Source organism: Prionailurus bengalensis, chromosome D2 (assembly GCF_016509475.1).
Source record: "Prionailurus bengalensis isolate Pbe53 chromosome D2, Fcat_Pben_1.1_paternal_pri, whole genome shotgun sequence".
Classification (NCBI taxonomy): Eukaryota; Metazoa; Chordata; class Mammalia; order Carnivora; family Felidae; genus Prionailurus; species Prionailurus bengalensis.
This window is the reverse complement of record NC_057351.1, coordinates 76777438-76798599: the sequence shown is the minus strand read 5'-3', so window position 1 is coordinate 76798599 and position 21162 is coordinate 76777438. Positions and strand designations below refer to the sequence as shown.

The window sequence follows — 21162 nt, the reverse complement described above, 5'->3', positions numbered from 1 at the left end:
ATGCCTCAGCGGGTTGGGCATCTACTCTTGGTTTCGGCTCAGGCCGCGATCTCGCGGTTCGAGGGATCGAGCCCTACATCGGGGAGCACAGAGCCCGTGCAGAGCCTCCTTGGGATTCTCTCTCTCCCTCTCTCTCTGCCCCTCCCCTTGACTTGCGTGTTCTCTCTCTCTCTCGATAAATGAACATCAAGAAAAAGAAAGAGAAAATAGCGTCCTAAATTAAATCCTCAAAATTGCTCTCAGCACCACATCAGTTAATACTCAGAAACGTCTGAAGAGAATATGTGTTTGTAGTAACCCTGGGGTGCAGTCTTCTCACTTAAATTTTCTTTAACCGATGAAACTCTCATCACGCTCAAGGTAATTTCATAACGAGGAACTTTCTTCTGTCCTTGGCTGTTGTTGAGAAAAGCCGAAGGCAGCCGTCGTAGAGACCAGCGGTGCCCTGTTGCCCCCGTAGTAGATCAGCCGATGACCCAATTGTCATGTGCCGGCGAAGGGCAGAGAAAACAGAGAAGAGAGAAAATGATGGAGAGGAAAACGCTTCGCAGATCCCGTCTACAGGTGCTTTAAGCTGTGATCCTGCTCATACGATTGAGGAATAAAGTTTGTAACAAAGCTCACGTCTCCATCGTGGTTGACAGGGGGGATGTCACTAACTAGTCTTCGATGTTCTTTCACAAGATGGCATTTCATATCTTTGCTGCTGCTGTGGTTCTCGGGTGACTAGAAAAGAACAGGGAGATGAATCTTACATATTTTCAGCGGGAAAACAGTCCCTGGGATGTAATTACCCACAATGCCCTCTATGACGAGTCTGGGTCTGTGTGTTCAATTAATTATAAAAACATAGATGAGACCAACAAAAATACTGTACAGAAATTAAAAACAAACACTGTCCCATCAGTAAAGTGTTGTGGAGAGTATGAAAAACATACCTCTGTCAAGAATGTGGAAAACAGGGAGTGGCCTTGAAATAACATTTCTTTTTTTTTTTTTTTTTTTTTTTTGAAGGCTCTAGGAAAATCAAAAGCATATTGAGCTTTGGATCAGGGCTCACGGCAAAGGGGGCGGTTGACAAGATTATTTCTTCTTGGCAATCCTAGGAGAGGGATTAGTTCATTGAATCTGTGGTTTTCAGATTTAGTTGGTGCTTCTGGCATGGCTGCTGCATGGGCAAGGTTCTTGGGTCCATTTTCCTGCTGGGTCCTGTGCCCAGTTCTCCAGGAGGAGAAGGAACGATTCTGCAGTCCACCAGCGCCCCGGCCTGTGGAGACAGCTGGATGCAGGGAGACATGTATTTATTTGGGCAGTCGGAAACTTAGATGTCACTGGGTACTAGGAGAAACGTTTCTTTTTCTGTAGATGGCAGTCCTGTCCAAATATCTCCAATGGAAAAGTGAGGGTGGGGAAAAGAGGAGGGGTGGCATATATATGTGTGTATGTGTATACACACACACAAGACAGAGGACGGTGGAAAACTCAATGATTTCCTTCTTACATCTAATTTTAAATCTTTAACACTTTTAGGGCGCCCGGGTGACTCCGTCGGTTGAGTGTCCGACTCTTGATTTCAGCTCAGCTCATGATCCCAGGGCTGTGGGGGTAAAGCCATGCATGCATTGGGTTCCATGCTGAGTGTGGAGCCTGCTTGGGATTCTCTCTCTCTCTCTCTCTCTCTCTCTCTCTGCCCCTCTCCCCCACTCATGCTCCCTCTCTCTCTCTAAAAAAGTAAAAATAAAGTTTAACACTTTTACAAAATGATTACACTTCCTAAAACTGACTCTCACAAGATTCCCACGTCTAAAGGGTGTCACTGAAGTCATAGGAATGATATCTCAAAGGGAACAGGCTATAAATCTTGTTTCCAAACCCCTACCCCATGCCCCTCAGCACAGCCAGTTACTAATTTTTATACTGAGTGTGGGCAAGTTTGGCTCTTCTTATCCCTAGTTTATAATGAGGGCATTTATGACCCAAGTAACTTCTTTCCTTAAGTAAGATTACTGTGCCCGGTCTATTTCTCTAAGAAACCCAAAACAAACGGATGTTGACAGTTCCCTGGAGAACACGGAGCCTTGACATTGAATGGTGACAAGCTACTCTGATTCTTCCCACCCTAAATGTCCCAAATGTGAAGTTACAAGTCTGTGGTCAGGGGTGGGGGGTGGGGGGTGCCGGTGCCGTGCTGATGATTGAAAGAGGGCACACCACCAACACACACATTTCAGTTGAACAACTGTCCGACCTCTAAATGCCTGGACGACAGCATAGAAGTCAGGTGGCCCGGACTAGGTCTTAATTTCCTCATTAATAAAGTAACAGAGCTGGGACAATCTCAAAAATGGCATCTTCCCCTTCCTCCAGGTCTACGGATGAAAATTCTTTTTTTGTTTTTCCCCCTTCGAAAGTTAAGGCTTATGTATATTTTTTAGAATAGCCTAATGTTCTAGCACATCTGTATTTATGAATTATATACTTCAACTGATCTTTAAAAGGCTAAATCGAAACTCACGGTTCTATAAAAAAAAACATATTTACGATGGTTTAAAAATACGAATAGTCAATGAGCATCCTTGTTGCATCCAAATTCTTGGGTAAGTCTGAGAGATGCGAAAATGACATTCTTACAGCTAGTTCATAATTCTCACCATCAGCATGTTCTTTACATAGGTGTGAACTGTCTCCCCCAAGCCAGACGGCTTTCTACATGTCCAAAAGACTCCCACAACCAAAGACAAAAATAAATTAATAAGTAAACAACCAGAAAGCAAAACGGAGAAAAGCCAACGATCCACATTCTTGCCTCTTACATCACACGAAGACAAAATTATGCCTTCAGATGTTTCCTTTTAGAATTCAGACATTTCAAGTGTTTTGTGTATGATCACTGCAGCCGCTGGCCACTGGGGAGAAAGAGGAACAGGAACACTGGTTTCTCTCCAGCTTACCTCTTCCAAGGGAAATTCCAGCAGGGCACCCAGGACAATCTCAGCAAGAAGCAAGCTTTACTTGATTGATTCTTTCCCCTTTTCTTCCTTCCCCACATTCTCTGCTTTACTCCAGAAAACGCAGGGTGCGGCATAGTGTCTTTTTGAGCTGGCCATGTAGAAAATTCAGAGAAAATTGTAAGACCTTGGATTTGGTTCCAGTGTGGCCAGTCAGTAGTCACGAGATTTGGGGCAGAGATCCCTGGGACTCGGTTTCCCCATCTGTGAAAGGAAAGGTAAAAATCCCCGAATGGTCTCCAACGTCTCATTCAGCTCCCCCATCATATGGCGATGACTCATTGTCGATAAGTGTTTGCTAAGTTTCTCGGAGATGTGTCGTACTTGTTTGCAGAACCAGAACCTTCCAGGAAGGCTAGAAGAAAAGGATCCTGACATCACGTTATCTAAGACTCAGTTTGGAGAAGTTTTTGGTCTAGCTCTTCCTCTCAATAATTAAAAATCTTTAGAGATAATTACCATTTAAAGTTAATGGTGGAACTAGTTTGGAGTTAATTAAGAAGGAAACATATTGGCCCTAAGTACTTGCTCATTCTGAGATGACTAAGGCTTTAAATATTTAACTTGTAAATATTGTGATTCAGACAAACATAACTCTACGAACAAGGAAATTGAGATTAAAATCCAGGAACACCATGCTGCAGTTGGCTCGTGTTATAGAGGGTACAGCCTCGTGAGCACGTATCCCTTGTTTGGGGCAAGAGATTACAGCTGAGGATACGCGGCTTTGAGCGGCGCTAACCTGTTCCCTCAGATGGTGCACCACTGTTTGTTCCTTCCTTTCCTCTTTCAAGACTCTGTATCGCTGCCCGAGTATGACAAAAATCTCACTCCGTGAGGCACAACTGGGACTCATCCTGTGCCGGTTTTCAATGTATTGCCTCCCAGCTCCAAATTCACCCTTAACCGCCTGCTCTGGGGAAACGCAAGAGCCCTTAAAAATGTTCTCCTTGGCCAGCTAGCGTAATAGCAAGCTCCGTGCATAGAGGGCGCCAGAGAGACACTGCAGGAGGAAGGTGTTTTGCTTTCTGGTTCTGGCTCCTGCACCCCACGGGACTTTTCAAGCACCCGGTTCCAGGGGTGCCCGTGGCTTGCCCAATGCACAGCTCCTGCCATGTATGTGGCCAGCAGCACCCGGTAGCCAGATCCCAGTAGCCTGAGCTTACTCTGCTCAGAGGCCAGGGCAATTTTGGGATGGAATACCTCCAGTGAGACGTTGCTACGTGAGGTACGGTAAAGGCACCCTAAAAGGCAGATTACTGGCAAGTTCCTCAGGCGTGGCACCACAGCGACTTGCCTGCCGTCCAGCGAGCCGAAACAGTGGTCTCTCCAACAAAATGGATCTCAGCCCTGATGGTGGGCTGGGTAGATGGGGGCTCTTCCTTGGGTTGTCTACACCAGCCCCAGGGACAGTGGCTCCTCCTTAACCTTACTTAAACTTCTTATACTTGCTACTCCTATATTCCTCAGGGTTCTATTTATCCATTACCAGCCAATCCCCCATTATTCCAATACTATCTGGTAGTGAATAACTCTTTATAGTAAACTTTTCTGGTTCAAATTACTGTAGTTTCCTTATCCTGATTGGACCTCGAGTGATACATATCCCAGGGTTAAAATGTATATATATTTATGGAGAGAGAGAGAGAGAGAGAGAGAGAAAGAAAGAGGGGAGAGAGAAGGAAGGAGAGAGGGAGAGAGATGCATTAACCTGAAACAAATATGGTTACATCCATTGTTCATTTATTCATGGTGGTTTTGGTGTAACTCTCTTTGGTCTGGTATGGCTATGTATTGGCTTACTAGAGCTTCCATGAAGGAATACTCCAGACTGAGGGCTTAAATAACGGAAATTTATTTCTCACAGTTCTGGAGGCCGGAAGCACGAGATCCGGGTGTCGGCATGGTTGGCTTCTTCCAAAAACCCTCTTCTGGGCTTGCAGATGGCCGCCATCTTGCTGTGTCTTCACACGGCCTTTCCTCTGTGTGAGCACATTCCTGGTGTCTCTTTCTGTGGCCACATTTCTTCCTCTTATGAGAGCATCCGTCAGATTGGATTCGGGCCCACCCTAACAGCCTCATTTTCACTTAATCGCCTCTTGAAAGGCCCTATCTGCAAAGACCGTCACATTCTGAGGTACTGGGGAGTGGGACTTTTGAATTTCATGAATTCTCGGGGGGACACAACTCAGCCCATATTATTACTAGCTCTTATCTTCTGATGTTGGTATTCGAGATCACGCAGAAGTAACTCTGTGGCAGCAAGAAAATCCTAAGACTCGGCTATGGAAGACGTGATCCGAGGCCCAGGTTCTGCTATTTAGCAGCTGCCACGTTGTTTAACCTCTTGCACCTCAGTGCTCTCATCCATTAGATGGGTTGAAAGGGCCATAATGGGGCTTCAATGAGATCATGCAAAGGGAAGTGCTCTAGAATCTACGAAAGACTATAAAAAGGGAGACATTCCTTGGTAAGTGTATAGACTCACACATTTTTTAAGGCTCTCCATTACATTTCATACTTTCTACTTATTAAAAGGCAGTTGCCAACCTATTAAACCGGTGTTCAGTATAAATGATTTGTGTAGCCATAAAGTCTCTTTGGCTTATTTATTAGACACAAGAAACATTTCTCCAGCCCCACAACTGTCTCTGTTCGTGCCAGGTAGCGTTAATTAAACCAAAATTTTGAATTAATTATTATATCATCTATTTGTTTTTTTCATGCTCTGCCGAAGTAATAAGCAATAAATGTTTAAAGCCTCATGAACTCATCTGACTTGCCCTTAGTTTTTGAAAAACATAGAAATTATATGGCCCTTAGAATGACAGCCAGCAAATTTTTTGGCAATTAACAATATTCACTAAGAGAGGGGTAGGAAAGAAACTATGGCCTGGTTTTCATCTCACTCAGCATCACACTTCTCCCCATGCCGCAGTGACTATGTGCTTGTGGCCAGCTTCACAGGGGGGAGCTGAGGCACCGGGTATCACCAGTTCGTTGAGGTCCTGAAGAGAAAGAAAACTCTCATCTACTGAGAAGTTTAATATACAAAAGTCACATCGTACAAATTTCCTTTCATCTCTCCGACATTTCTAGAAAGTAAATATTATTATAAACGCCATCTTACAGATAAGGAAACTGAGGCTCAGAGAGGGCTAGTAACTTGTCCAGAGTCACGTGGCTCATAAGTAGAAGATCAGAGATCAGAAGGAAGCCGGGCCTGATCTGTCACCTTGGGTCTTATCACCTCCTTTGTTAGCTGAAATTTATTTACAATGGTCTCGATCTGCATTGCCATCAGCAATGTAATTGTCACGGAATGAAAAGCAATTAGCAGTTGAACCTAACACAGCTTCAATTAATAAGATTATCCTGTGATTACTTAGTGAGGCGTTCTCAAGCTATATCACCGATAATGAGAGTTAAGTGCTGGGTCTAAAATAATTTTTTTTTTTTTTTGGCAAATATTCAACCGGATGCTGTAATAGTACCAATTGGCCATTTGCCGCATGTGCATATATAATCACTATCTACGGTGATTTGTATTCTGTGGCCTTTTTTGCTTTCTCTTTGCCATCTGGGTATGCATTGACTTAATCTGTAGAGCAAGTTATGTTCACGTCTTTATCTAGTAAAAGAAAGGGCACTTACGGCAGATAACTACTTGTTTTCCTTTTTAATTTTCACGTCGGATTTAGCAACTGAAAATCAGCATGCTTTGATTTATTTATTATTTATTTATTTATTTATTTATTTTTAATGTAGACCTTTTCGGGTTTGTGCTCGATCTTTAAGAGACCTAGAGCTTAGCCCTCCATAAGCTACGCTTTGGAATCTTGTTGAATAATCTGGAAGACAGATCTCATTTCAAAAGGAAAACCGAAAAAAAAAAAAAGATCAAATCAAACTTTACTGAAATTGAAAAGACAAGTCACGAGGCTCAAAGGAGGAATGAACAAGAGGGCTGCTTTAATAGCAGGAGGGCGGAAATGACATCAGTTAAGTAGGACCATTCATGGGGAACCCCCCTCCTCTGAGGTGTCTCTCTTGGCCTTCTTCCTTATGAGGCTCTGCAGTGCAATTATTTCAGTATTAGATTTTACCCCCTACTGGATAAGTGCCTTGGGGTCCGGAATTGAGTTACCCGTCTTTATCTCCTCTCCTCTCCTTCAACACGTCTCTGCTGCATTATGTATGGATCATCACCTCTCTGACTGGACTACTACAGTGACTTCTTGAAGAGCTCCCTGCCTCCAGTCTCCTCAGCATCGCCTCCTGTCCACAATGCGATGTGATCCCACTCTGATGCTAGATTACTCCCCAGGTACCATCCAAATGCCTTTGCAGACTCCGAAGGCCTTGGGAAACTTGGCCCACACCAAATACTTGGTCAGCCATGTTTCCGCACACCGATTCCTTCCCTGACCCCACCCCCTGCAGCTCTATGAAGGAAATAAACAGGATGATAAGATACTGAGGATCATGTGGTGGGGTGGCCAGGACTCCTTTCGACTGAATGATCAGAGGCCTCGCTGAGGAAGTGACATCATGGTAGAATGTGTTGAAGTGGACCATGCGGAGAAGTGGGAAGGAACATAGGGAGGTCCAAATAGAAAGACCCTGTGATAAGACACAGTTGACCTTTTAAAAGGACATAATGGAGACAAGTACTTCCGTACTTCACAGACCTACCTGGAGCATGGTGAGGACGGGGGAGATGCAGGAAACACCTGCACATTAGGCAGGAGGAAGGTTCTGGAGAAGCCTTGCTGCCTTGTCAAAAGGGGCAAACGTAAGCCTTTGGAAGTATCTACGGTATCCGTGATTTTGAAAAGATCATAGATCGAAACGGAGGGGACTCCACCTCCAAACTACTGTTTTGCCAAGTTGCCTGTCTGAATACCGTCTGTGTACAGATGAGGGATTATTTATGACTCAGTGAGTTTCTAGAAGGACCACAATATCTTTGTTTGGGTCTGCATTTTCAAGCCTCCATGGAACAGGCTAGCATCGTTCCTGGTGGTCCATGTTTAACGTTCTGTTGGTGCATCGTTTGAGACTCTTAACCAGCCACGTATGTTACCATCTGAAGATATTTTGCACAGCATCATTTATATCAGCTTCTAATCCATTGTGGCCATTAGGTGATATTTTCACAGCGGAATCACACATTTTTCTACATTTCCCAATTTAATCTACGTAGTTGTTTTCTTTCTCGCTTCGGGCCGTAACGACTTACTCTCTTTGATTCTGATGACATTTCTCAGGATATTTATAAATTTGCATACCGGCTGCAAACAGCTCAGGATCACTTCAGAGAAGTGTTTTTCTGTGGAATGAAAAATGCTACCGATTAAGTAGTCCCAGGAGTTGGGTGGACTCTGGGCTTTCCCCAGTAGTTTGATAGGTTTCTTCTCAGTTTGGACAGAAACTATAGTTAGCCAGCCATCAACTTTAGTCTGTTTCTTTACAGTGAGACTATCCCTGGGTTTGGGGACAGACCTCCGATTTGCAAGGACGCTGGAAATTCTGAGGTATGTGCCCCCACAGCTCTAAAATTATATCTTAGACACAAGCGGCCCATTTTCAAGGCGAACACAACCACATTTGTGGCATTTGGATCCAGCAGGGAAAATGAAAATCTTGTGTTTGTCAGCAGCGAGGCCACGATGCCCAGGCCCCAAGTTTAAATATCCAGGAATCACCCAGTGGTTTGCTTTTATTGTTCATAAAGTCAGCAGAGACAAACCACCTGAGTAGTTCCAGATGTCGGATCAACAAGGCTGTGCTTCACAGACCTACATGTAGAAAGCGAATTTATAGACCCAAGAAAAGGCTGAGAGGATTGTGCTGTTTCAGGATAGAGAGGTACTTTCATTCTGAAAACGGAGTGAAACACAGGACGGGCAGGCCGGCGGATGGCAGGTGGAGGGCAGTCTCACCTCGGTTAGGCCACTTGAGGCTTCGAGCGGGGATCCATCCACTTCTGCCCTCTTTGTGAAGTAAGAAATCCCAGCAGCCTGCTGCCCGACTCAAGAGGACTGGACTGTTTTAAGACAGCAAGTCTCTGTTAAGTTGTAACACAGTCACGTGAGGGCACCACGCAAAGAAACACTTCTCCACGTTGACTCAAACGCTTCTCTCCACGTTGACTCAAATGCGGGACAACGGAGAACCAGAACTGGGGCTCGTGGCCATTGAAGTGGGCTCCATTTGCTGGTAGTTTTGGCAGTGAAGCCTACCATTGTTCTAGGCACCTTGCTTTGTGAGTTGGCCACACGAGGTAACATTATACGGTGGCAAGGAACATGACTTGCCTGGGCCTGGGGCCAGGAGGTTGGAATTTGTTGCCATAAATCTTGAAACTGTTGAAGGTGTCTCGTGTTCAAGTTTATCTGGCACAGCCCAAACAGCGAAAGTTCTGATAGCCAAAATGCCTACATGGCCATAATACATAACCTTACTGAGTGGTGAAGAATTTTTATGGCTATTGGCAAGAATCCAAACAAAGACTCAACTGTATCTCCACAAGATGTTCCAGTGGAGCGGCCCCAGTTATCCGAGGAAGATCGGCCCATAAATCTGGGGTTGGGATACTAACATCACTCTGTGTCCTGAATATTACGTTGCAGTGGCCGGGAGATGGAAACATCTATTTTATTGGCACACAGTGCTGCTCCGCTCTCAATCGATGAGCCATCCCGGTGACCGTCCAGCCCCATGCATTTTGTGCAGTAGCTTCTGTCTAACCTTCACGGAGAGGTGATTATGTGTCAAGTATGGCAGTAAGTGGGCTTCAAACATTATCTCCTTTAAGCCTCCCAGGTGTTATGACGGAGGTGCTCCTGACAGACGGGACCCGAAAGCCCAGAGCAGCTGAGCAGTTAGGCAAATTGCACAGGGTCACAAAGCACGAGAGCCCCATTCCGACGGGCCCCAGGGACTCGACCAGCACGATGTCTTCCACACTTAAGCCCTCTTTCGGTGAGGATAGAAAACTTTAAAAAAAAAAAACATCTTGACCCTTTTGAAGTGTTAAAAACACGCAAAAATGTATCATGAATAGTGAGTGGCAGGAATACTCACGCAGCCTCCCGCCAAGGTTGAGAAATATAATGTTGCTGGTCCTGTTAGACCCCAATGCCTGCCCTGCTCCTTCACCCACAGGGTACTTCCTGCCCCGAACTAGACACTCTGCACTCCCATGTGTCTGCTTTACACACTGACTACATCAGTGTGTGTCCTTAAGCCACGTAGACGGCATAACTCGACCTGTCTGTGCGGAAGGTATACTGCGTCTTCCTTGTTCTTTTGCAACGTCCTGCGCTCAGGGATGCAGTTGTGGGATTCATCCGTGTGGGTGTGTGTGGCCGCAGCCTTATTCGCTTTCACTGGATGAGTACGCACGCGTTATAAGTTTCTCCTCCTATGAGGGACATCTTCCCAGCAAGCACGCCGATGGCCTTCACAACCAAACACCTTCAGTGTGGAGCAGGATTGGTACCGATGTTTTCATTTTCCTGATAAAGAGTCTGAAGATCAGTTCAACGCTGTCCCGGAGGCCTCTGTCTTAGTCTGGGCTGCTATAATGACACCATCCGTACTGCGTGGCTAACAAACAGCAGACAGTTATATATCACAATTCTGGACGCTGGGAGTCTGAGATCGGGGCACCGGCACGGTCAGGTTTCCTTCCTCCCTGTTGTCCTCACATGGCAGAGACCAGAAGAAAGCTCCCTGGGGTCTCTTTTATAAGAGCACACATCCCCTACGCCAGGGCTCCAGCCTGTGAGCCAGTCACCTCCCAAAGGCCCCGCCTCCTAAGGCCAACACGTGTGAACTCAGTTCTTCTGACTCATGGTCTGAGGCTTTCTCTTCCACTGGACTTTGGCCTTCTGGGATGGCATTCTAGAAGTCTGTGCTAGAGCCCTGTCTGCCAGGGCCTTTTCTGGCCATCCTTTGGTCTTCTAGTTTTCATTTTATGGCTAGAACAACTTGACAGCCTCTTGGCTATCGCTCTTGAAGGAAGCGGAGGGTGAAGGCCGCATCCAGTACTCTGCTCATCACTTCCTGCATCCGTAGGTCACGGTAGTTGGAAAGCGAAAGAGGTGAAGAGAGTGCCTTTTCTCAAATAGGTCTGGGGCAGAGTTTTCCCTTTTATTTTTATTTGTAGAAGACTCGTGTGTGTGTGTGTGTGTGTGTGTGTGTGTGTTGGCTGAAAGGCCCTACAGAGCGTTTGTAGGTGGTTACAAGCGCTCACACCTTGCCAGGGGCATGGGATTGTGAAAGCAGTTCCCTTTTGCCATGAGGTTTAATATGTGAATTGGGGGGGGACTTGCAAACTGACAAATTGAAAAACAATAAGAAGGGACTACAAGCTAGAAGGTATCATTTAGGTCTCGGTTTTGAAGAGGTTTGTTAATAAAACTAAAAGCCAGTTTTTTGTTTTTTGGTTTTGTCTTTTTGTTGTTGTTGTTTTGTTGTTGTTGTTTTTTTTACCAGTAACCTCCTTTCCTGGCATCCTTGGCAATTAGCATCATTTAAGCCTCAGAAAGATTATTGTCTTGCTTTCCATAGAAAGCACTTCTAGAGGGATAAAGTTGATCATTTGGGGGAGGAGGGATACATTCTTTAATGTTTAATTAGTTGAAACTTGAGCAAACTGGTAAAATCCAAATAAGATTGTCAGTCGGTAGCTAGTATTGTACCAATGTCCGTTTCCTGGTGTTCATATTGTGCTATTGTCAGGCAAGATGTCATGGGGGGAAGCCGGGTGAAGGGCACTTCACCTAGGAGCTAGGCAACCCTTATCAGTGGGCCTCTTATAGCTCAGGATAAGCAAGGAATGGGAATTTTGCAACAATGTTTCGCAGCCAGTAAATTTGCAGGAGGTTCAGCTTAGTGCTTACCAAAAAAGCATCTTGAGAAGTTTATGATCACCCAACTCTGTTAGTACACACTAGAGATGTGGTTCAGTTCCTAGGTGTTCTGTGCTCCCACGGGTCTTAGTTAGCTGTGGCACTGATGGCATTCTGGAATGGACAATTCTTTCCTGAAGGGGCTGTCCTGCATGATAGATGTTTAGTGACATCGTGATTTCTACCCACTAGATGCCAGTAGCACCCTGAATCCCGCTCCCCGCCCCCCACAAGTTGTGACAACTAAAAATGTCTCTAGGGGCACCTGGGTGGCTCAGTTGGTTAAGCGCCTGACTCTTGATTTCGCCTCTTGATGTCATGATCTCACAGCTCGTGAGTTCGAGCCCTGCATTGGGCTCTGTGCTGACAGTGCTGAGCCTGCAGGGGATTCTCTCCCTCTCTGCTTGCGTGCTCTCTCTCTCTCTTTCAAAATAAATACATAAACTTGAAAAATATATGTCTAGACATTGTTAATTGTCCCCAGAGGGAGCAAAATTGCCCCTGCTTGAGAATCTCTGCTATGCTTAGAAAGCAAACCGTTTGTTTCTACTTTCAAAGGAAAATAACATTTACTGATTTTATAGATTACAGTGACCCTCCCACTCTCTCCCATTTATGCTTCCCACGCATCTTTCCACTGGCCTTAGACCACACATTCCTGGAGGAGAGATGCTGGATTTTTTTGTTTTTTTTTTTTTTTAATGTACAGTTTCATCCATTCTTCAGCGCCTTGGACATTTGCAGCAGCATTGAAATAGAAATGCTTCGACCCTTAAAAGACTCTCTGAAGCAGATATTTCAGAAGGAGAAAGGAACCTACGGCCCCCAAAGAGCAGAGTATACACAGAGCTGGCAGTACTGAGTATCATACAGAGTCATAATTTCACATGTGAAGGTAATTCATTACATTAAAACATTCACTGGCTTTAGTTTATTTAAGCCTCTGGGACTAACACAGCACATTTCTAAATATTATGGGTTTTGTAAAGGTGCATGACGAATAAGCAGACTGCCAGTGTGCTGGGAAAGTGATAAAAATCAGCGCTAAGCTTACTCACGGCTTTCTTTGGAGTGTATATTTATGTGGTGATGTCAGCACGGTATCCTGCGGATGGCTAAAGGTCATGTTCTGTGTTCATCTGCACAGGATTTAGAAACTCTCGAACAGCCTTGCGAGAGAAAAATGGCCAGCTGAATCAGAGCACGGCTGCCCCCATCCCGGTGCCGGTCGCCCCACCGCAAAAGAACTGAACAAAGAAATCCATCTTGAAACGAACTCAAAACCGCAGCAGCTCCGTCTTTTGCCACATGAGTTATGTGAGTGATTGAGGCTGGCTCCAGTGTCAAGCGGTGTATGTTGCCTTAATGTATTTACTTAACCCAGGACTGCCGCGGAGAAGGCAAACGCACCTCGGCACCCGAAGGTCCGTCCGTGACAAAGAGAACATTCAGACCAGATCCAGGGCAACAAACACATCAGGAACCCTGGGAAGGGAAAGATGTTGCAAGTACAGCACAATGCGGGGCTTTATTCCCCGTGTGGAGGCAGGCTGTAGCCAGCCAACCTGTGCACCGTTGCTCTCTGATGGCAGGCCTGCAGGGAGAGGGGACTCCAGCCGGGCTGCGCGGAGCCCCGATGGGGGCCAGTCCAGGCCATCAGCGGCCTTGTGTTTCCTTTTAGGGGACCAGGATTGGCTGGGTGCAGCTCGGTGGCTACTGCACAGAATCTTAAAAGCCTGTCACCCACAGTCTGGTCCATAAACTCAGGCAGCAATCCGGCCCCGCCCACCGAGTCCCCGCCCACCGGGGCCCCGCCCACCGAGTCCCCGCCCACTGGGTCATCATCCACTGAGTCCCCGCCCACCGAGTCCCCGCCCACCGAGTCCCCGCCCACTAGGTCCCCATCCACCAAGGCCCCGCCCACTGGGTCCCCATCCACCGAGGCCCCACCCACCGAGTCCCCGCCCACCGGGTCCCCGCCCACCGAGTCCCCGCCCAGGCGAACCTCACTCACGCGGATGGGGGCACTGATGCCCACGAACACTGCCTTCATGTATCAAGTCCTCCGAGTGTGGTGACTACAGATGACGCACTCACTGGGCCTGTGGAGGATTCGGCTAATCCGAGGTAAAGCGGTCCGTTTGTTTTTTTTCTTGGTAGATTTGACATCCGGGAGGCAGGTGGATGGCTTTGGGCGAAGGTGGAGAGTCTCTGCCGCCAAGTGGGGTGGCCTCGTCTTTCCGCCAAATGCAAGGAGACACCCCTCACGGAAGTTAACTCTGCGGCCGGGAATCTTTCCAGGGCAAATGACAGAAACGCAAAGCGGGCTAACTTCAACGAAAAATGGCTATCACACATCTCCGTGCCGGGCGCCGTTCTAATTCGCTCCTGCAATAACGTCCTCGACCTGCAATAACAACTCAGTGTCGCGAGGCCATCAGATGCCCCTTTTAGAGATAAAGAATCCGAGGCACGAAGAAATGAAGCAACTGGGCTTGCAGCCACAGAGTTCTTCGGTGACCGAGCTGGTGCAGCCCGTGGGGAAATGGATCAGCGCAGGGGAACCGGCGAGGCTACTGGAGTCAGAGCTCTTTCTCCCTTCTGCACGCGTCCTATCTGCTCTTGTCCCTGCTTCTCTCTGAAAGCTGGTCTCCTTCCCTCCTGCGGCAAGAAGGTCCTCTGTAAGCTCTGGGGAGCGTGGCTGCTTGCAGTCCCAGCCGAGCACCCCAGGGGAGCCGTGAGCTTCTTCCTCCCGGGATTTCTGTACCGAGGCCTTGCTGGGCGCGGTGGGGAGCACGTGAGTTTGCCCATGATCTGGCCAAGCCTAGGTCACTGGCTCCTGTGGAAGGTGATAGCACCGTAATGGCTCCAGTTCTGCTCCCTTCCCTGTATCTGTGCCCTTTTCCATGTGACTTTGCAGTTCTCTCCACAACGAACCCACGTCTCGGTTGCTCAGGGCTGAGTGTGGCCGTGTGACTGCTCTGGCCAATGGGATGACATGTGCTGAGGTTGGACAAAGAACTCCCGCGCCTGGGCTTCCACTCCTGGGGCTCTGCTGTGCCTCCAGAACTTGCTGGGCTGGCATCCTGGAGGCCGAGAGACCCGTGGAGCGGAGCCCAGATGCCCCAGTGGCCCCTGCGACAGCCAGGCGGCCCCCCTTGGCTGGGGAGAGGACCAGCCAAGACCGGAAGCACTGCTCAGCTGAGCCCAGTCTAAATCATCAACCTGCAGACCAGCGAGCTAACGCAACGCGCTTACGCCTCTGCGTTTCTGCCTTGGATTGTTGCCTGGCGGTCTTCACAGTGGAAGCTGGGGCATGCTGGCTGAGGCCCACCAGGACCCCGGAGAGGCAGAGAAAAGGGGGCGCTCTTACCAGACAGAGGGCCCAAGGAAAGCATTCTGGACTCTGTAATCCCCCAAGTTTACTTTTTCTGTTTTTAGGGATCTTGTTGAGGACATTATCCCTATGCTACCTGGAGTCTCTTTGTGATAAACCATGTGCATTTCTCTTAGATTTAAAATCCAAAGGCTTTGATTTTCTTAAGTACTATTTTCCCTTATGAATAACGCACATTTGTTAACTGAATAGATTTCCCTTTTTACCTTGACCTCCAGGAAGCTCAGGGCCAAAATTCTGGCCCAATATTAGTAAATGGTTGGTCCTGAAAAGATGCATGTTGTTATAGGAAACTTCCCTCCTTTTTCACCTCGCCGTTTGCCTGTTTTCCTTTCTCTTGATTTAAAAAGAAAAAACTCTCCCTCTCTCTTTCGTTGTGTATTTTTTCTTTTATTAAACGGCTTCAAATTCATTTGGGGATGAACAGTGATACAAACTTATAATGAATCAAAGTTGGCCAGCAGTTCGGGAAGAATACAAAGTTTGTGGTTGTAGTAACTTTGGTATCATGAACATTGTGGTTTCACATTAAACTGGATTTTTTAAAAAGTAACTAAGATCTCATAATAAGGGAAATGAACATTAAAATTACAGTGAGTTTCGGGGCACTTGGGTGGCTCAGTTAGTTAACTGTCCGACTTTGGCTCAGGTCATAATGTCACAGTCCATGAGTTTGAGCCCCACGTCGGGCTCTGTGCTGACAGCTCAGAGCCTAGAGCCTCCTTCAGATTCTGTGTCTCCTTCTCTCTCTGCCCCTCCCCCTCTCGTGCTCTGTCTGTCTCTGTCTCTCTCTTTCAAAAATAAACATTAAAAAATATTTTAAAAAAACAAACAAAAAAACCCAACATTACAATGAGTTTAGGACAGATCAAAATTTGGATGACCCATCTTGACAGGAGTGCTAATTGGGACGACTTGTATGGCAAGTGACAATCCGACATGTCTTCTCAAAACGTGTATGTCCCTTGGTCCAGGGCTTCTAGGAATTTATTTTAATTAATTTCATTTATTAAAATTAACCAATTTTACACCAAAATTTAAAAGCTGAAATAAATGTATTTAAATTTCACATTTAGGAATTTATCTTTCTAGATATGCAAAAAGATATATGTATAAGGATATTCACTGCGGCTCTGTGAGTGATAAATGTTTGGAAACCGCCCAAATGTGCCTTAAGGGGGAACTGTTTAAAATACGGTATAATCCATTTAATGTAACAATAAGCAACCATTTAAAAATGAGAATATTATCAGGTGCCTGGGTGGCTCAGTCGGTTGAGCCGACTTCTGCTCAGGTCATGATCTCACGGTCTGTGAGTTCAAGCCCCACGTCGGGTGCTGTGCTGACAGCTCAGAGCCTGGAGCCTGCTTTGGATTCTGTGTCTCCCTCTCTCTCTGCCCCTCCCCCCCCCCCCGCTTGCGCTCTCTCTCTCTCTCTCTCAACAATAAATAAACATTAAAATAAACAAATAAAAATAAAAATGAGAATATTATCTATGTGATAACGCTAAAAGGTCTTTAGGCTTTAACATTAAAGGGGTGCCTGGGTGGCTCAGTTGGTTAAGCATTTGGCTCAGGTCATGATCCCAGGGTCGTGGGATTGAGCCCCATGTCGGGCTGTGTGTTGAATGCGGAGCCTGCTTAAGATTCTCTCTCTGCCCCTCCCCTGCTCACTTGCATGCTCTCTCTCTCTCTCTCTCTGAAAAACAGGATTTGACATTAAATAAGCAAAGCAAAGTGTAGAACGCTGTGTATGGTACACACTTTGGGGGGTGCAGGTGGATGCAGGTATACATAAAAGCCTACATGTATATGCTTGTGTATGCGCAGAATATCTCTGGACGGACCCTCAAGGAAACTGGAGACCACTACTCGTTCTAGGGATGACAGCGAGGTGGCTGGAGCCAAAAGTCAGAGATTTACTTTTAATTTTACACCTTTTGTGATTTTAGAATTTTGTGCCATATTTTATGAAATCTAGTTTGAAAAAATGATGGGGGAAAAAATGAGTTCTCACTGGTTCATTGCATAAAGAATGACCACAATTGCTTCTTAATGTGAGGGAAGAAAATGAATCTAACCCCTCAAGCAGCTCTCCGTAGTAAAGCAATTGCGCCATTTATTAAATGATAGTTCAATGATCTGAAAGAATTAATTAGTACTCATGCCCCCCAAAGCACGGCTGCAGCCCGTGGAACACAGATTTATATATAGCACCCATTGTTACAGACACCATATCAACTCAACCAAATTTACTGAGGGCCTCTCATCGGCCAAGTCTTTTGTCAGGAGCTGGAAACAAAAATACCCATAAGACTTTGTCTTTGTTCTTGAGATAGTCACATAAATGGCTAATACACTGTGATGAATTCTAGGACGCTTGAAGGCAGGAGTCATTGGGGTTGTCTTTGTATCTGCAGCATCTAGCACGTAGCAGACACTTTCAGAATGTTTGTGGAATGCATGAATGAATGAGTTAATCAAGTAATGAAATTCTGCATTACGTATGGACAAAGGAGACAACTCTAGGGAGGGAGGCAACTTAAGAAGCGATAAACTGGGTCGTGAAGAATTACTCAAATCCACAGCCTCGTTACGCAGCACTAAGACTATCACAAAAGGTGTCCATGCAGAGGATTGTCCATTATTGACATGAGCTATTATTGAGTAGGTCGGCAGGTGGGCAATTCCTGGTTTTCTGGAAGAACATGCCCTGTGGGGCCAGAAAGACTTGTGTTAAAAACCAAAATTCACCACTTATCCCCGGAAGGCCAGGGGCAACTCAACCTTTCTGAGCCTTCGCCTTTTCATTTATAAATTGGAAATAATCTTACCAAACGTACAGGTTAATTGTGAATGTTTGGGATCGCGGATTCACTTATTCACTTATTGAAGAAACAGCGAGCCATGAGTAGGTGCCTGGCACTGTGTTTGTATGTACAAAGTTGAGCCCGGCAGGGAAACCCAATAGATATTAATGCATGGAACCTGTTGCGCTATCGATATTGTTTGGTAACAGGTCATTCCTTCCACTCCGTGATCAGGAGGAATTAGGAAAGAGTAACTGTGCACTTCTGTTAGTGTGAAATGAATGGAAGGGAACTTCATAAAGAAAATGAAGGTGATGGAAGGATAAATCCACTCGTGGCTTAATAAGTTCAGAGAGGATTCTGACTCTCATTAGCAGAGACCACAGGGCCTTTTGGCAGGAATCTCCTGTTACTGGTGTAGGATTTTTGAAATCCTACGTTTTTTGAAAACGTAAGTGGAGATCACCAAAGGAAAAATTAAGAAAAGTAGAACTGGGAGAAGCTGATCATCCCCAGTAGCCCCCACCCAGCTTCTAGACCCTAGGCTTCCCGCTGTCTTCACTTGGCTGAGGAGAGAAGGGCTTTCACTCACTCTGCTCCAAGGAGGCTATGAGGACCAACAGGTCAAACAATTTGCTGACTTTTGTGGGGAGTCGGGGTGTGCGGTGGAGAGTGGCTAGAATAACAAGGGAAGTGGGGACACTGTTGGAGAAGAGCAGGTGTTCTGGAAGAGACAGAAGAGAGGTGTCTAACAGGCAGCCATGGGACTACCAGCCATGGGAAGGCCTCCAAGAGGAAATCCTGAAGCTCTGGTTGGTGAGAACCTTCTCCCTGAATAGAGGCAAGACAGTAGGCCAGAGGGCTCAATGTCTGATTTAGTCCAAACCCCCACCCCAACCAATATTATAGGTTTCGAAGGGTTGCTATAGACATTGAATAATGACCTGTCTGAAACTTCTGTTTCATATTTCTTTGGGAAATATGATATAACTGGTAAAATCAACATTGAGGGCAAGAATCTCTGTGCCCATGAAGATATCTCCAGATGGGCTACGTGCGGCAAGGAGACCCATACACAGATGCCCCTCGGGGCTGAGATGCTCTTGTGGGCCATAGGGGAGGGACTTCTCACAGGGGCAGTGATGGCAGAAAGCCAGCATGGTGACCTGGCCTCTGCCTCGTTTTGCAATCTTCTCTCCTCCCTCTGTCCCCCTCCATGCGATGCTGCGGCCCCAGCATACATCTCCCTTCTCACTCTTGCACCTTCTTCATAAGGCTGCTTCTGTCTTAAACAGTTTTGCCAACTCCTCTGTGTTCTTCGAAGTTCAGATTGGGATTATCCTTCCAGAAGTCAACTTTGGTCATCCTTTCTTTCACCTGCCCGTGCCCACCAACCCATGCCGGCTCCCCACCGTCCCAAGTAGTAGATACCTTACCGTAGAGTCCTCAAGTTCCTTCCTTCTCTGACTCCTCCTCCACTGGGCTGTGGGTTTGAATATAGATAATGGGTCTTGTATCGTCACATCCTCAGAACCCGTGGCAGTATTTGGCACATAGTAGGGACTCCAAAAGTGGTTAGGTTGACTGAACTAGTTACTGAATGAGTGTGGAAAATGCACCCACTAGGGGAAAATGATCATTTTTGATCAAAAATTTTTTTCAAGGAGTTTAAATTGAGGTGATAGACCAGAGTCCACACTTCACCTCTTGCAGGATGGAAACGGAGGGGCAAAAAGGACCTGTCCTGAGCCACTGAAGGGCACAAGGGTGTGAGAACATGCCCAATATATAAAGGGACAGAGCCAAAAAGAGTCCACAAAATAACTGGTGGCTTTATGAGTTTTTCCCAGGAGGTGACATTTTCAAACACCAATTCCAAATCCTGAGGACAGCCTCTTTGGAATGGTTCTTGAAAAGCATTTGAGAGAGAAGCATTTGAGAGAGAGAAGTTAAAGCTAGAAACATAGGACTTCACTGACAGGAAGTGGTTTCTTTTTGTTTTGTTTTGTTTTGTTTTGTTTTGTTTTGTTTTGTTTTGTTTTTCCTCTACAGTTGAAGACTGGAAAACCCAACCCCATGCCTCTTGAAGATTTACAAACAGATGTGGCTCTCACGGACCATCCGCAGCCGCTGTCTCAAAGCCAGCCACTGCGTGGCTTACAAGGAGCAGCTTGTCTGACGGGAACCCACCACCATCCCCTCCAAGGGCAGGGACCCAACCAGCTTCCTGCATGAGGTCATCGCTTCACAAGGGGGCTTAAAGCTATTTGTTTTTCAAACAGCTGCTTCCAACCTTGTGCTGGCATCAAGATGTAAAATTGCAAAGTGATTATCAGCATTTCACATCGAATAAGTGCAAACAATGGGGTCAAGCCACAGACATGTCTTAATTCTGCTCATCATCACTTTTGAGCCAAAGAGAGGTCACACAAAGGTGGGGTGGAAATGTTTTCTGATGGAAGGAAGCGGAGAGTTTTTTCTTAGGTGGTTTTGCCAAAACCTCAGGGCAAGGAAGTCTCCTTGCCCCCCCACCGCCCCCCCCCACACCCATGGAAGGTTCTGGAAGGCTGCTGTGGCAGAGCTATGCATTGGGAAGACTAGATTCCCTCAGACGATCAGTCACCCTATGGGTTAGGCTTGTAACACCACCGAGGCTACTAGATTTAGAAACAAGAAATGAAAACTGGAATCAGGCTAAAGCCTGCCGCAATCAATTTGAAAGAAATGCATTTTTGTTAGCTACTGATAATGAGGGAAGGAATACGGTATTTCGCTTTGGCAGGTTTCATTTCAAAACTCCGGTTTCATCAACAGAGAGCTGGATGGCTTTGGGCAAGTTACTAGCGAGACAGAGCCTTCATTTCCTCCTGTTTACAATGGTAATTCTGGAACCTTCTACAGACCGTTCTTGTGAGGATTTGAGGTAGTGTATAGAAAGCTGACTCCCGCAGCAAAGATAGGGTGTAAAATGTGACATTAGTAATGGTAATGTAGTATTTCGCTTTGAAAAACTGTCTCTCTTCAGGT

General features: G+C 46.3%; 1 long non-coding RNA gene across 1 annotated transcript; it reads right to left on the bottom strand.

The window, feature by feature from the left end:
* Nucleotides 1–552: 552 nt before the first annotated feature.
* On the bottom strand, nt 553–3455 carry LOC122493554. The gene is made up of 2 exons (XR_006299921.1): nt 2952–3455; nt 553–726 (listed from the first exon to the last, which is right to left on the bottom strand). It is a non-coding gene; the product is annotated as an uncharacterized LOC122493554 (long non-coding RNA).
* Nucleotides 3456–21162: the final 17707 nt, after the last annotated feature.